Below are 15746 nucleotides of genomic sequence, written 5' to 3' on the forward strand. Positions count from 1 at the left end.
TGCAGCCATGTATGGAAGTGAAACATAGATGATAAATAGTTTGGACAAGAAGAGAATAGAAGCTTTCGAAATGTGGTGCTACAGAAGAATGCTGAAGATTAGATGGGTAGATCGCATAACTAATGAGGAAGTATTGAATAGGATTGGGGAGAAGAGAAGTTTGTGGCACAACTTGACCAGAAGAGGGGATCGGTTGGTAGGACATGGTCTGAGGCATCAAGGGATCACCAATTTAGTATTGGAGGGCAGCGTGGAGGGTAAAAATCGTAGAGGGAGGCCAAGAGATGAATACACTAAGCAGATTCAGAAGGATGTAGGTTGCAGTAGGTACTGGGAGATGAAGAAGCTTGCACAGGATAGAGTAGCATGGAGAGCTGCATCAAACCAGTCTCAGGACTGAAGACCACAACAACAACAACAACCTAGGCAACACGTTCGACAGTAGTTCAGCTAGACCAGTGATCGTCAAACTGCGGCCCACGGCCCGCTTGCTGCCAGTGGTTCTCACCTGTACGTTATAACAACATGCATTTAGCAATTAACAGCCGAATCAGAAAACGCCAACTAACGTTAAGAGCTTGTTAAGAGCATAGTTTTCCTGCTCAGCAACAAACAAAAATGCTTACTCTGACAGTGATATTTTAAAATGTGCTTGATGTTAATTGACAGTGATGAGTTCGTCCGTGAGCTAAGTAAATCTGGCTGCTTACTTACCCGGCATAGGAGTATTTTGCGTCGTCACTGCAGGGTCAGAGGCCGTGAGTAAGGGGGGGAATGCTTTATAGTTTGTCGTCCAGTATGGGCACCGCATATTTTTATGGCATTATGTTTACAGATGCCTAAGCTTATTGTATTACACCTATGACCAACGACCCGAACCCCACTTGACGCTACTGCAGTCTATTGCAAAAGGGCGGAAGCAAAGTTGTAGACCTAATAACATTACACGAAAAACAAACCCACCACAGAACTGAGGTTACTGAGTGAAAGCTTGAGAGCGAAGAGTAAAAGGGCGTTACTGTTGTCAACAGCAAGCGCCGAGAGTGAATGGAACACGACACAAGCGCATACCGTCGAAACTTGCACTGCTGCATATATGTTTTCATTGCAATTCAGATACATAAATAAATGAGGATAACAAGTCAAACGAAATGCAGTTACTCTGTAACGAGCCACCGAAAACCACGGGTACCTTGTGCCAAAACACTCTGCAAGTATCCCTGAACAGCCTCCGAAACGTTATTGGTATAGTTCGGATTCACCCTGTATACATGTAGATGCAGATGAAGCCCACTTAACACCTGTTTGTTGAACGTCGGTTGAGAGTCACAGCATAAATTTACCTGAAAATCCGTAAACACCTACTCAGCATCTTTCAGGAAGAAAGAGAACGTATTTCCCCTTTCAGAAGCCTTTACAACCAAATGGTTCAAATGGCTCTGAGCACTATGGGACTTAACATCTATGGTTATCAGTCCCCTAGAACTTAGAACTACTTAAACCTAACTAACCTAAGGACATCACACAACACCCAGCCATCACGAGGCAGAGAAAATCCCTGACCCCGCCGGGAATCGAACCCGGGAACCCGGGCGTGGGAAGCGAGAACGCTACCGCACGACCACGAGCTGCTTTACAACCATTCGGTGGTCCTTCACTCTGTCAGTCGCTCGATTGGCGTCTTTGGACCGAGTGGCAATTAATGTCCGGAGACTGCTGGCTACAGTATTTACGTTGCACCAGAGACGCATCTCTTGAAGACTGTCAGGCAGAAGGGGAACGAGGAGGGGGAAAAAACTGGTCTCGTAGCAGCTGGCTCGGCGGGAGTGCGCGTGGGGACGCGTAGTGCCACTGCGGCCGTGTTGCGTAAGATGAGGTAAGGGAGGCAGCCGTCCGTTTTCCATGTAGCGAACTGCATCGCGACCGGCCGAGCTGAAGTTTCCTGGAAAGGTAAGTTGTCAAAGAAGTGCTATTTGCATTACCTCCCAGTGGCCAACCGCAAATCAGATTAGTTCCCGTTATTTCCAGGATTTGTAAACCGCTTAGTTGCACTTCAGATTAGTCATTGTGAAGTATTTTTTCAACAGTATTTTTTATTAAATGCACTTTCTTTTGTCGAGGCATATATCTTTATGTATCGATAATCATGCAGCAACAGCTGACTAAGGTGTATCCAGTGGTGAAAAATAATCTTTGCCAGCCGACAACGTTTCGTGCTTTATTGGTATTGTTCCCACTGTCTGCCGTTTGGCGTAATATTTGAGGCCTGTCGCTAGTTGCAGTTGGTAGTTCAGTTAGTCGGTAGAAGTGGTGAGATACGGGCCGTCGGTATGTGTTAAGGTACACTGTCTCGGACAGGATATTCGATGTTATATTATTTAGTCGTGTCAGAATTTTCGGCTGAACTGAAGCTTCAGTGTGAAAGAATATTTCGAAAGTCTTAGCATACCGGCGTTTTTCAGACATTTTGTAGTTTCGTTTACTGTTGTTCGCGTACCAAACGAGATAATAGATAAAAAAGACTGTTACCTATAACTGAAAATTCTAACTTAACAGTCTCCATTGTGTTCGTCATCGTCTAGTAAAAATTTCACAATACCATTAAAGAAATACAATTACATGACAGTTTGAGTTTGAGAAAAGATAAGGTAGAGCTGGAGTAGGATAAGAGAGAAGGATTAATGTGACGTTGCCTTTTCGGTGAGAGTGTTAAAGTGTACTCCTATGACACCTCCTGCAGACTATGAAGTTCTTTGTTGCAGTCCGTTATTGTTTATCAAAATTCAGAGAAGAATCATTTTGACAGGAAGACCTGGACAGCTTGGTACAGAGACTGACAGTTCTCTACATATACAAATACAGGGTGTCCCTCTTAAGAGTCTCCACAGGCATTTTCGCTAGTGTTTTGGCAGATATTTAAAGAAAATGGTTCAAATGGCTATGAGCACTGTGGGGTCCACACTGAAGCGCCTAGAACCTCTCGGCCACACCGACCGGCGCAGATATTTACAATTTCGTTTTTGCAAACGCGTAGTTGGAGTCAGCTCAAACAAAAACTGCTCATCACGTCTTGCATGCAACGTCCAGTGCCGACGGAAAGCGTTAGTTTGTTTCCCGTTACAAACAAAATGATTTTTATGGTGGAATATTATGTACCCACTCGGTGGAGCAGTTGCAAGTTAGTTTAGCGCGCTATTCGTTTTATCTATATGCATCAGTAGCAACAGTAAAACACGAATAATAAATAGAACTCCAAGGACGACTGAGCAGCGCTGCTGCATCGCGGTCACAGTCGGCGCGGGCGAGGCGGTGGTGTTGCCAGTGGAGTACTGGTTATTCTTGGTATTTGAAATTCCCTGTTAAAACATACAAAAGATGATACTTTCCTATTAACGAAGGCATTCTCAGCCGACAATCTTATAGGGCTGTTGATCCTATCTGATAAATAGATTATATACAACAACAGAGAGTCTATTACTCTTCCTTGAGTCACAACCGATGTCACATTCGTTTCTGTTGAACATTCACCGTCCAGTATTAAGTACTGGATGTTACTGTACAGATATTCATCGAGACAGCCACATATTCACGAAGATAGTCCCTATGATTGTATCTTGGTTAGCAGTCGGCGATGTCGTGCAGCTTCGAACGCCTTTCGAAAATCTACATCGATGGAATCGATCTGTTCACCTGCATCTGTTGTTTCAATCCGATAACATGTAATCGATTACGCACAAATAGGTGAAACGATCATTACTGTAACATTATACGAATACCAATTAGTCACTAGAAACAATCAATACCGTTAAATATCAAAGAGCGCTTTAAAGTGAAACGAGCACTTACGTAATTGTAGGAAAGACAGATACCAGGCACATACATTACAAGAATCCAAAGAAAAGATAATTCCTCCAGCAACGAATTAACTAGTTGGATTCTTGTGTATTTCTCGTCGTTCTGAGATTGAGATCCATAGTGGTAGGACTGACAGAAAAAAACTTAAAAAGAAACCCATCAGGGCACGTGTGCTTGATGCGTTCGTTTACTAATGGCGTAACATGTCGGAGATGCTAGTTCAACTGGAGTGACTTGTGGTGTAATGAGAATTGTTTTAGGGATGCTGTTGAAAAAAATCATCCGCTTACATCAACACACAACTGGCATCTGTGTGCTAATGATTAACGCGCTAAAAACAACCAGGTGTTTCACGAAGAAGGACAGCAGCTTCAATTAAACAGGCAACCAGCTCTTCTAGAGTGCCTGTCAGTGTCAAGCACACCGAATGCTTCATCTCTCCGCAGAAAAATAAATCCGTAGGAGGTTAGCAATATCTCTAAAAACCATTCTCATCACACGGCAGTTTGAACACAGACTTTGAACATCACTTGTGTCAAATCTTCGTAGACCCCCATCGGATAAACGTTGGACCTGTGTCAAGAAAACAACATTTCTAGAAACCTTTAGGTTATGACAAGGCAGACATAATAGGAAGGAACGTCAGCGTTTAGCTTTCTGTCGATGATGACGTCGTGGGAAGCTTTCAGAAACACTGATTAGTGAGGCATGGGGAATAAATCAGAAAAATTTTACCACGAGATTTAAGGAAAGTATGGGTAGCCGTACGCAAATTCGAATGTTGATCGTCCAGAATGGGATATCAGAGTCTTAACCATTGCGCTACAGCTCTCGGAAGGCACAACGTAAGGCACTAAGAGAGATTCTCTAACGATCTGCGGCTTGAAGAGCCTTGCAACTCCCGAAACTGCGCCAACCATAAAATTATAGCAGTATTTCTGACTGAGTTCGGTGTAACACATGAAACTTTCAAAAGTGCTTTAGGAACAGTCGTGATCGCGAAGGTTGCTTGGATTGCGTAGCTTCCACAACTGGGTTCTAAGTAAATGAATTAGTACAGAATCTTTATGCTCGCGATGTAGTGATGCATGGGAATGCTGATTTATGGTCTATTCCTCCAAACTAATAGCAGTGAAACAACAACATAAAAAAAAGGCAACGCTAAGAAGATAGTGTACCGGAAACATGAATGAACAGTCTGCATATGAAAGCTGTGCAAACCATTGGTTTCGGAATTAACATTCGTTCTCCAATGATGTCTGACCTGGATAGAAGAAGCTGCTGCACCATTAAGTACCGTGAGTTGCAACGGTGAAGCTGTAAGATGTCTGAGGCTGCCAGGACTAATACCTTTGCTCCTCTCGCCATTTATTTCTTTATTGTAGTTTTTGAAGACGATATTGCTAGGTAGAGTCTGCCTCCGGAGCTGAGTGGTATGCGGAAGACGCGGGTGCGATTCCCAGTACTGTCAATGGTGTTTCCTTCGTGGGATTGCACTCAGCCTCCAGACTCCATCTAAAGAGCTACTTGAATGAGAAGTAACGGCTCACAGGTCTGAGATGTCGGCAAAACGGGTGGGAGATCGGTGCGCTGACCACACGCCCGTCGATACCACATTATGACGGTGAATGTCAGAGGGTGACATGGCGGCCGGTCGACATCCCTTTGTCGATTCCCGCCGGGGTCAGGGATTTTCTCTGCCTCGTGATGACTGGGTGTTGTGTGATGTCATTAAGTTAGTTAGGTATAAGTAGTTCTAAGTCTAGGAGACTGATGACCATAGATAGCGCTTAGAGCCATTTCGACATCCCTTCGACCTTCAGTGGCTGGACGTGGAACTCGTTTATTGCTAGCCGAATAGTTGTACGCAGAAAATCGATACAAAATTGCATTAAAGAGACAGGTGGTGCTTTGTTATAAACTGAATACTGGAAGAGTGGCTCAAATGGCTCTGAGCACTATAGGGCTTAACTTCTGAGGTCATCAGTCCCCTAGAACGTAGAAGTATTTAAACCTAACTAACCTAAGGACATCACACACATCCATGTCCGAGGCAGGATTCGAACCTGCGACCGTAGCTGTCGCGCGGTTCCAGACTGTAGGGCTTAGAACCGCTCGGCCACTACGGCCGGCTATGGAAGAGAGTTGGACTTTCGATAGTAGTGTCTGAAAGCAACCGAACCTGTGTAATAATCTCCTGGGATAGGTGCCCTGTTTTCGTGCACTCTTCGATATCTTGTCTGACAGTTTATCAGATTAGAAATTTTTGGGTAGTTTGCCTCACTAGCATATCTTTCAAGATGACTGTTATTTTTCAGTTTTTTCGGTAATCCAAGTTTAACGCACGGTACTTGTGGTAACAAAAAGCTGCCCTTTCTGATTCCTGCATCAGTGATGACACTGTGATGGTGTTTGGAGGGTTTGTGTGCTGTTTATTGTCTATCTTGACTTGGTCCGGAATTCTTACCAAGTTTGCGTCGAATGTTTCTCTTGCTCAAAGATTAAAGTCCTACCACATCCTATAATTATAAATACCAACGTTGTAATGTGCAAGATGTACTAACGCCAACTCATAGATCTTATTTTAATTTCTTCTTCTTTTTCGTTAAAGTATTTAATGGGCTGTGAGAAACAACACGAATGTCTCCACTAATTTCTAAAATAACTACAAGAACTGTAGGCTTTCATATTTTTTGTTTGCTATGACAAGCTTCACTGGAAGTCGCTGCATAAGAGCAAGTCTGACACATCATTCTGCACATCCTTGCACTTTGTCATTTATGTTTGCTTTCATGCACAGATTTATACCTTCATCATACCAGTTGTGATGCCCTCTTATGATACAAGAAACATGCAGGTGCAAGTGGCTAGTGCTCTGCTTTAATTCTCAGATAGAGAAAAATTGAAATGACCAACCGTTCCGGAGAAACATGTTACATAACTGTCTAGCTACCTTCCTTTACATCTCCTGAAGTTCCGCTATGTTACTTTGGAGAGAAACTACACGATTTCTCCCAGAAGCCCGCAATTCATTCCTTCCCCATCTTCCAGTCAAGCGTATTCCACAACGACAAGCAGCCCAACGCACTGCTGACTTGCGTGACGGTTGCGCCAGAACGCCAATAAACGTTTCCCAGTAAAAGCGCAGCAGGAGACGAGGTACGAGGTGACTGTGCCAGCCGATGTGCAGATAGCAACAAGTGTCTGTGTTCAACGGTACCCATGCAATGTGAAGACGAACGAATGTCAAATAAAAACGGAAACTGCTTAGTTAGACAGTTTTACTGTTTTGTTAGCTTTTGAAAATATTAACTTTATTAAGAGTTTTCATACTCTGAAGCGCCAATGAAACTGGTATAGGCATGCGTATTCAAATACAGAGTTATGTAAATAAGGCGCAGTGCTCGACAACGCCTATACAGTATGTGATCAAAAGTATCCGGACACCTGGCTGAAAATGACTTACAAATTCGTGGTGCACTCCACCTGTAATGCTCGAATTCAGTATGGTGTTGACCCACCCTGAGCCTTCATGACGGCTTCCACTCTCGCAGGCATACGTTCAATCACGTGCTAGAAGGTTTCTTGACGAATGGTAGCCCACGGAGTGCTGCACTGAGGAGAGGTATCGATGTCTGTCGGTGAGGCCTAGCACGAAGTCGGCGTTCCAAAACATCCCAAAGGTGTTCTATAGGATTCAGATCAGGACTCTGTGCAGGCCAGTACGTTACAGGAATGTTATTGTCGTGTAATCACTCCGCCATAGGCCGTGCGTGTTGGAAGATGCAATCGCCATTCCCGAATTGCTCTTCAACTGTGAGAAAGCAAGAAGGTGCTTAAAAATCAGTGTAAGCCTGTGCCGTGATAGTGCCAGGCAAAACAACAAGGGCAACTAGCCCCCTTCATGAAAAAGAAGACCACACCATAACACCACCGCCACCGAATTACTGTTGGCACTACGAATGCTGGCAGATGGATGACGTTCACCGTGCATTCGCCTTTCCCACACCCTGCCATCGGATCGCCACATTGTGTACCGTGATTCGTCACTCCACACAATGTTTTTCTACTGTTCAATCGTCCAATGTTTACGCTCCTTACACCAAGCGAGGCGTCGTTTGGCATTTACCGGCGTGAAGTGTGGTTTATGAGCAGCCGCTCGACCGTGAAATCCAAGTTTTCTCACCTCCCGCCTAACTGTCATTGTACTTGCTGTGTATCCTGATGCAGTTTGCAATTTCTGTGTCATGGTCTGGATAGATGTCTGCCTATTACATATTACGAGCCTCTTCAACTGTCGGCGGTCTCTGTCAGTCAAGAGACGAGGTCGGCCTGTACACTTTTGTGCTGTACGTGTCCCTTCACGCTTCAACTTCACTATCACATCGTAAACGTGGAAATCTCGCATACAGATGTATGACCCAAGTGACACTGAATCACCCGACCGCGATCTAAGTCCATGAGTTCCGCGGAGCTCCCCATTCTGCTCTCTCACGGTGCTTAATGACTAATGAGGTCGCTGACCTCACCTGGCAGTACGTGGCAGCACAATGCACCTAATATGAAAAACGTATGTTTTTAGGAGTGTCCGGTTACTTTTGATCACGTAGTGTATAAGACAACAAGTGTCTGGCGCAGTTGTTAGATCGGTTACTCCTGCTACAATGGCAAGTTATCAAGATTTAAATGAGTTTGAACTTGGTGTTGTAGTCAGCGCATGAGCGATGGGACACAGCATCTTCGAGGTAGCGATGACTTGGGGAGTTTCCCGTACGACCATTTCACGGGTGTACAGTGAATATCATTCAAAGAAACATCATCGATACGGGCTTTCGGAGCCGAAGGGCCACTCGTGTACCCTTGACGACTGAACGACACAAAGATTTACGCCTCGCCTGGGCCCGGACTGCTAATGACTGGAAACTTGTTGCCCGGTCCGACGAGTCTCGTTTCAAATTGTATCGAGCGAATGGACGTATACGGGTATGGAGACAACCTCATGAATGCATGAACCCTGAATGTCAAGACTGTTCAAGCTGGTGGAGCTCTGGTGTGGGGCGTGTGCAGTTGGAGTGATATGGCACCGATGATCCTTCTAGATACGATTCTGACAGGTGACACGTACGTAAGCATCCTGTCTGATCACCTGCATCCATTCACTTCCATTGTGCTTTCCGACGGACTTGGCCGATTCCAGCAGGACAATGCGACACCCCAGCCGTCCAGAATTGCTACAGAGTGGCTCCAGGAACATTCTTCTGAGTTTAAACAATTCCGCTGGCCACTAAACTCCCCAGACATGAACATTATTGAGCACATCTGGGATTCCTTGAAACGTGCTATTCAGAAGTCATGTCCACCCCTTCGTACTCTTACGGAGATCTCCGCCCCCTCTTATTCTTAGAGATTTATGGACAGCCCTGCAACACTACTTCAGACATTAGTCGAGTCCCTGCTACATCGTGTTGTGGCACTTCTGCGTGCACGCGGGGGCCCTACACGAAATCGGGCTGATGTACCAGTTTCTTTGGCTCTTCAGTGTATATTTTACCTGCAAATGAGAGCCTGCACCGAAATGTCTCGTGGGACTTAGGATGTTATCACGAATTTTATGTGGTTGAGTCGATTTTAATGTTTGACTAAGGGTCTTTTTCAAAGTTGCATAAGCTTAGAAAAGGGTGCATTTTTGCACTTCAAACTACACGTTTACTGTAACTAGTCGCAATTTATTTTATTTCCGTTACGTGTTTCGTGTCACTGTCTGGCAGCAGGAAAAGAAAGCTGTTTTAGTGCAAGGCTCGAAGTTTGATGTAGGTCTTTGATTTCCAAGAATTGCAGTAAGTACCTCCAGCATTGGCAGGCTCCTCTCGCTGTTGTTTTTACATTACATACAACAGCACATACACATTGTAGCGCTGAGATTTTTTATGTTCTTTCTTTTGTTAGCTTCTATTATGTCACATCTACTGACTTCAGTGAAACGAAGTGTATGTGATGTTAAGTGCGGTGTAAACAGAAAAAAACAGCCTGTAACCACTGGAGGCTTCTACAATTACAATACTGTCATTCCTCAGTTGTGTGCAATACTGTGTTGTTATTCCTTAGATCAGTTCAATCTACGTGCAGCTGAATAAAACCAATTTTAACATGCCATAAGCGTTTCACTTTTCTTTTTGAAAGTCATCATCAGTGACTTGAAATGTGTACGTATTTACGTGAACACTATCTAATTTTCCCCCCCATGAACCGTGGACCTTGCCGTTGGTGGGGAGGCTTGCGTGCCTCAGCGATCCAGATGGCCGTACCGTAGGTGCAACCACAACGGAGGGGTATCTGTTGAGAGGCCAGACGAACATGTGGTTCCTGAAGAGGGGCAGCAGCCTTTTCAGTAGTTGCAGGGGCAACAGTCTGGATGATTGACTGATCTGGCCTTGTAACATTAACCAAAACGGCCTTGCTGTGCAGGTACTGCGAACGGCTGAAAGCAAGGGGAAACTACAGCCGTAAATTTTCCCGAGGACATGCAGCTTTACTGTATGATTAAATGATGATGGCATCCTCTTGGGTAAAATATTCCGGAGGTAAAATAGTCCCCCATTCGGATCTCCGGGCGGGGACTACTCAAGAGGACGTCGTTATCAGGAGAAAGAAAACTGGCGTTCTACGGATCGGAGCGTGGAATGTCAGATCCCTTAATCGGGCAGGTAGGTTAGAAAATTTAAAAAGGGAAATGGATAGGTTAAAGTTAGATATAGTGGGAATTAGTGAAGTTCGGTGGCAGGAGGAACAAGACTTTTGGCCAGGTGATTACAGGGTTATAAATACAAAATCAAATAGGGGTAATGCAGGAGTAGGTTTAATAATGAATAAAAAATATGAGTGCGGGTTAGCTACTACAAACAGCATAGTGAACGCATTATTGTGCCCAAGATAGACACAAAGCCCATGCCTACTACAGTAGTACAAGTTTATATGCCAACTAGCTCTGCAGATGATGAAGAAATTGATGAAATGTATGACGAGATAAGAGAAATTATTCAGGTAGTGAAGGGAGGCGAAAATTTAATAGTCATGGGTGACTGGAATTCGTCAGTAGGAAAAGGGAGAGAAGGAAACATAGTAGGTGAATATGGATTGGGGGGAAGAAATGAAAGAGGAAGCCGCCTTGTAGAATTTTGCACAGAGCATGACTTAATCATAGCTAACACTTGGTTCAAGAATCATAAAAGAAGGTTGTACACGTGGAAGAATCCTGGAGATACTAAAAGGTATCAGATAGATTATATAATGGTAAGACAGAGATTTAGGAACCAGGTTTTAAATTGTAAGACATTTCCAGGGGCAGATGTGGATTCTGACCACAATCTATTGGTTATGAACTGCAGATTGAAACTGAAGAAACTGCAAAAAGGTGGGAATTTAAGGAGATGGGACCCGGATAAACTGAAAGAACCAGAGGTTGTAGAGAGTTTCAGGGAGAGTATAAGGGAACAATTGACAGGAATGGGGGATAGAAATACAGTAGAAGAAGAATGGGTAGCTCTGAGGGATGAAGTAGTGAAGGCAGCAGAGGATCAAGTAGGTAAAAAGACGAGGGCTAATAGAAATCCTTGCGTAACAGAAGATATATTGAATTTAATTGATGAAAGGCGAAAATATAAAAATGCAGAAAATGAAGCAGGCAAAAAGGAATACAAACGTCTCAAAAATGAGATCGACAGGAAGTGCAAAATGGCTAAGCAGGGATGGCTAGGGAACAAATGTAAGGATGTAGAGGCTTGTCTCACTAGGGGTAAGATAGATACTGCCTACAGGAAAGTTAAAGAAACCTTTGGAGAGAAGAGAACCACTTGTATGAATATCAAGAGCTCAGATGGCAACCCAGTTCTAAGCAAAGAAGGGAAGGCAGAAAGGTGGAAGGAGTATATAGAGAGTTTATACAAGGGCGATGTACTTGAGGACAATATTATGGAAATGGAAGAGGACGTAGATGAAGATGAAATGGGAGATACGATACTGCGTGAAGAGTTTGACAGAGCACTGAAAGACCTGAGTCGAAACAAGGCCCCGGGAGTGGACAACATTCCATTAGAACTACTGATGGCCTTGGGAGAGCCAGTCCTGACAAAACTCTACCATCTGGTGAGCAAGATGTATGAGACAGGCGAAATACCCTCAGACTTCAAGAAGAATATAATAATTCCAATCCCAAAGAAGGCAGGTGTTGACAGATGTGAAAATTACCGAACTATCAGTTTAATAAGTCACAGCTGCAAAATACTAACGCGAATTCTTTACACACGAATGGAAAAACTGGTAGAAGCCGACCTCGGGGAAGATCAGTTTGGATTCCGTAGAAATGTTGGAACACGTGAGGCAATACTAACCTTACGACTTATCTTAGAAGAAAGATTAAGAAAAGGCAAACCTACGTTTCTAGCATTTGTAGATTTAGAGAAAGCTTTTGACAACGTTAACTGGAATACTCTCTTTCAAATTCTAAAGGTGGCAGGGGTAAAATACAGGGAGCGAAAGGCTATTTACAATTTGTACAGAAACCAGATGGCAGTTATAAGAGTCGAGGGGCATGAAAGGGAAGCAGTGGTTGGGAAAGGAGTGAGACAGGGTTGTAGCCTCTCCCCGATGTTATTCAATCTGTATATTGAGCAAGCAGTAAAGGAAACGAAAGAAAAGTTCGAAGTAGGTATTAAAATTCATGGAGAAAAAGTAAAAACTTTGAGGTTCGCCGATGACATTGTAGTTCTGTCAGAGACAGCAAAAGACTTGGAAGAGCAGTTGAACGGAATGGACAGTGTCTTGAAAGGAGGATATAAGATGAACATCAGCAAAAGCAAAACGAGGATAATGGAATGTAGTCAAATTAAATCGGGTGATGCTGAGGGGATTAGATTAGGAAATGAGACACTTAAAGTAGTAAAGCAGTTTTGCTATTTAGGGAGTAAAATAACTGATGATGGTCGAAGTAGAGAGGATATAAAATGTAGACTGGCAATGGCAAGGAAATCGTTTCTGAAGAAGAGAAATTTGTTAACATCGAGTATAGATTTAAGTGTCAGGAAGTCGTTTCTGAAAGTATTTGTATGGAGTGTAGCCATGTATGGAAGTGAAACATGGACGATAACCAGTTTGGACGAGAAGAGAATAGAAGCCTGCGAAATATGGTGCTACAGAAGAATGCTGAAGATAAGGTGGGTAGATCACGTAACTAATGAGGAGGTATTGAATAGAATTGGGGAGAAGAGATGTTTGTGGCACAACTTGACTAGAAGAAGGGATCGGTTGGTAGGACATGTTTTGAGGCATCAAGGGATCACAAATTTAGCATTGGAGGGCAGCGTGGAGGGTAAAAATCGTAGAGGGAGACCAAGAGATCAATACACTAACCAGATTCAGAAGGATGTAGGTTGCAGTAGGTACTGGGAGATGAAGAACCTTGCACAGGATTGAGTAGCATGGAGAGCTGCATCAAACCAGTCTCAGGACTGAAGACCACAACAACAACACCTTATTTTCAGGTTAGAAACAATTCTGACATCTTCGGGTTTTCTATAGTTTAATAATGGTCCAAATATGATTCATAGGAAGCAGAAGATCATCTTTAAAACCAGTAGAGGAGGCACACATCTAGCAGCATCTATAAATCCCGCAAGTAAGAATCTGGGCCGTTATCGTGTTACAGAAAATTCAGTACTGCCAGAACAGAATCTAACCCGAAAGTAAAGTGCTAGTGTGTAAAATAAAATAGTATGTTGATAAATTTTCATATATTTTAGACCAGTAATGATGTCTTCCAAAAACTAAACGTGAAACGCATATTACACGATAGATCTCTATCGGATTGTCAGAGGGCATAGCGTGATTCATGACTCAAAATCACTCGTTTCCAGTTATTCAACGTCCAGTGGCGTCACACGTTACACCACATCAACAGCAATGAGTACGGAAATGTATGGCTTATGAGGAGGTACTCGACCACTGCATCCTATTCTTTTCAACTCACTACACACGGTCATTGTGCTAGCTGGACTCCTGCAGCACTTTGGAACTCAAAGAGTGATTTCTTCCGCTGATTTCATGCGATTTTTTCAACCACCCTTCGCAATGCTCGATGATCTCTGTCACTCAGCTCATGAAGTCTTCCTGGGATTCGTTTTGCTTGTGTTGTTCTTTCACGTTTCCACTTCACAATCACATTAGCAACAGTCAACTTGGGCAGCGATTTAGATAGCGTTAGGAGGGTTGAAATATCGCTGATGGATTTGTCACTCAGTTGACGTTCGGTGTTTCGTTCTAATTCGAAATTACTGAGCTTCACTGACCGACTCATTCTGCATTATTGCTTCTACACACAAAAAAAAGTTTTGCATCACCTCGGTTCCGAGAGGTCCGGAACCTGTACAGACAGAAAATTGGGATGGAGATCAACGTAAACACCATTTACACCCTTTTTATGGCTTATGAAAACCACACATTGCATATTGTGCCACCATACAGCGAGACCTTCAGAGGAGATTGCTGTACACACCGGTAACTCTAATACCCAGTAACACGTCCTCTTGCATTGATGCCTGCCTGCATGCGTCGTGGCATACTATCCTCAAGTTCATCAAGGCACTGTTGGTCCAGATTGTCCCACTCCTCAACAGCGATTCGGCGTAGATCCCTTACAGTGGTTGGCGAGTCACGTCTCCGTAAACAGCCCTTTTCAATCTATCCAAGGCATGTTCGATAGCGTTCATGTCTGGAGAACATGCTGGCCACTCTAGTCGATCGATGCCGTTATCCTGAAGGAAGTCATTCACAAGATGTGCACGATGGGGGAGCGAACTGTCGTTCATGAAGACGAATGCCTCGCCAATATGCTGCCGATATGGTTGCACCATCGGTCGGACGATGCCATTCACGTATCGTACAGCCGTTATGGCGCCTTCCATGACCACCAGCGGCGTATGTCGGCCCTACATAATGCCACCCCAAAACAGCAGGGAACCTCCACCTTGCTGCACTCGCTGGACAATGTGTCTAAGGCGTTCAGCCTGATCGGGTTGCCTCCAAACACGTTTCCGACGATTGTCTGGTTGAAGGCATATGCGACACTCATCGGTGAAGAGAACGTGATGCCAGTCGCGGGCGGTCCATTCGGCATGTTGCTGGATCCACCTGTACCGCGGTGCATGGTGTCGTGGTTGCAAAGATGGACCTCGCCATGGACGACGGGAGAGAAGTTGCGCATCATGCAGCCTGCTGCGCACAGTTTGAGTCGTAACACGACGTCCTGTGGCTGCACGAAAAGCATTACTCAAGTTGATGGCGTTGCTGTCAGGGTTCCTCCGAGCCATAATCCGTACGTAGCGGTCATCGACTGCAGTAGTAGCTCTTGGGTGGCCTGAGCGAGGCATGTCATCGACAGTTCCTGTCTCTCTCTATCTCCTCCATGTCCGAACAACATCGCTTTGGTTCACTACGAGGCGCCTGGACACTTCCCTTGTTGAGAACCCTTTCTGGCACGAAGTAAGAATGCGGGTGCGATCGAACCACGGTATTGACCGTCTAGACATGATTGAACTACAGACAACACGAGCCGTGTACGTCCTTTCTGGTGGAATGGCTGGAATTGATCGGGTCGGACCCCGTCCGTCTAATAGGCGCTGCTCGTGCATGGTTGTTTACATCTTTGGGCGGGCTTAGTGACAAGTCTGAACAGTCAAAGGGACTGTGATACAATATCCCCAGTGAACATCCATCTTCAGGAGTTCTGGGAACCGGGTTGATGCAAAACTTTTTTTGATGGGTGTATATTGATAACAAAGAACTCCACGTCTCCTTTTTATAATGGCGGGCACTCCTCTGGTGACACCTACTGGTCTGTG

At 44.4% G+C, this 15746-nt stretch overlaps 1 long non-coding RNA gene across 1 annotated transcript in view; it reads left to right on the forward strand.

Moving 5' to 3' along the window:
- The first annotated feature begins 1850 nt into the window (after window positions 1–1850).
- Window positions 1851–15746, forward strand: part of LOC124777603 — a 126791-nt gene continuing 112895 nt past the window's right edge. The window contains exon 1 of the long non-coding RNA XR_007015754.1: window positions 1851–1950. This is a non-coding gene — a long non-coding RNA (uncharacterized LOC124777603). The remainder of the gene's footprint in view (window positions 1951–15746) is intronic.

Source organism: Schistocerca piceifrons, chromosome 2, assembly GCF_021461385.2.
Source record: "Schistocerca piceifrons isolate TAMUIC-IGC-003096 chromosome 2, iqSchPice1.1, whole genome shotgun sequence".
Taxonomy (NCBI): Eukaryota; Metazoa; Arthropoda; class Insecta; order Orthoptera; family Acrididae; genus Schistocerca; species Schistocerca piceifrons.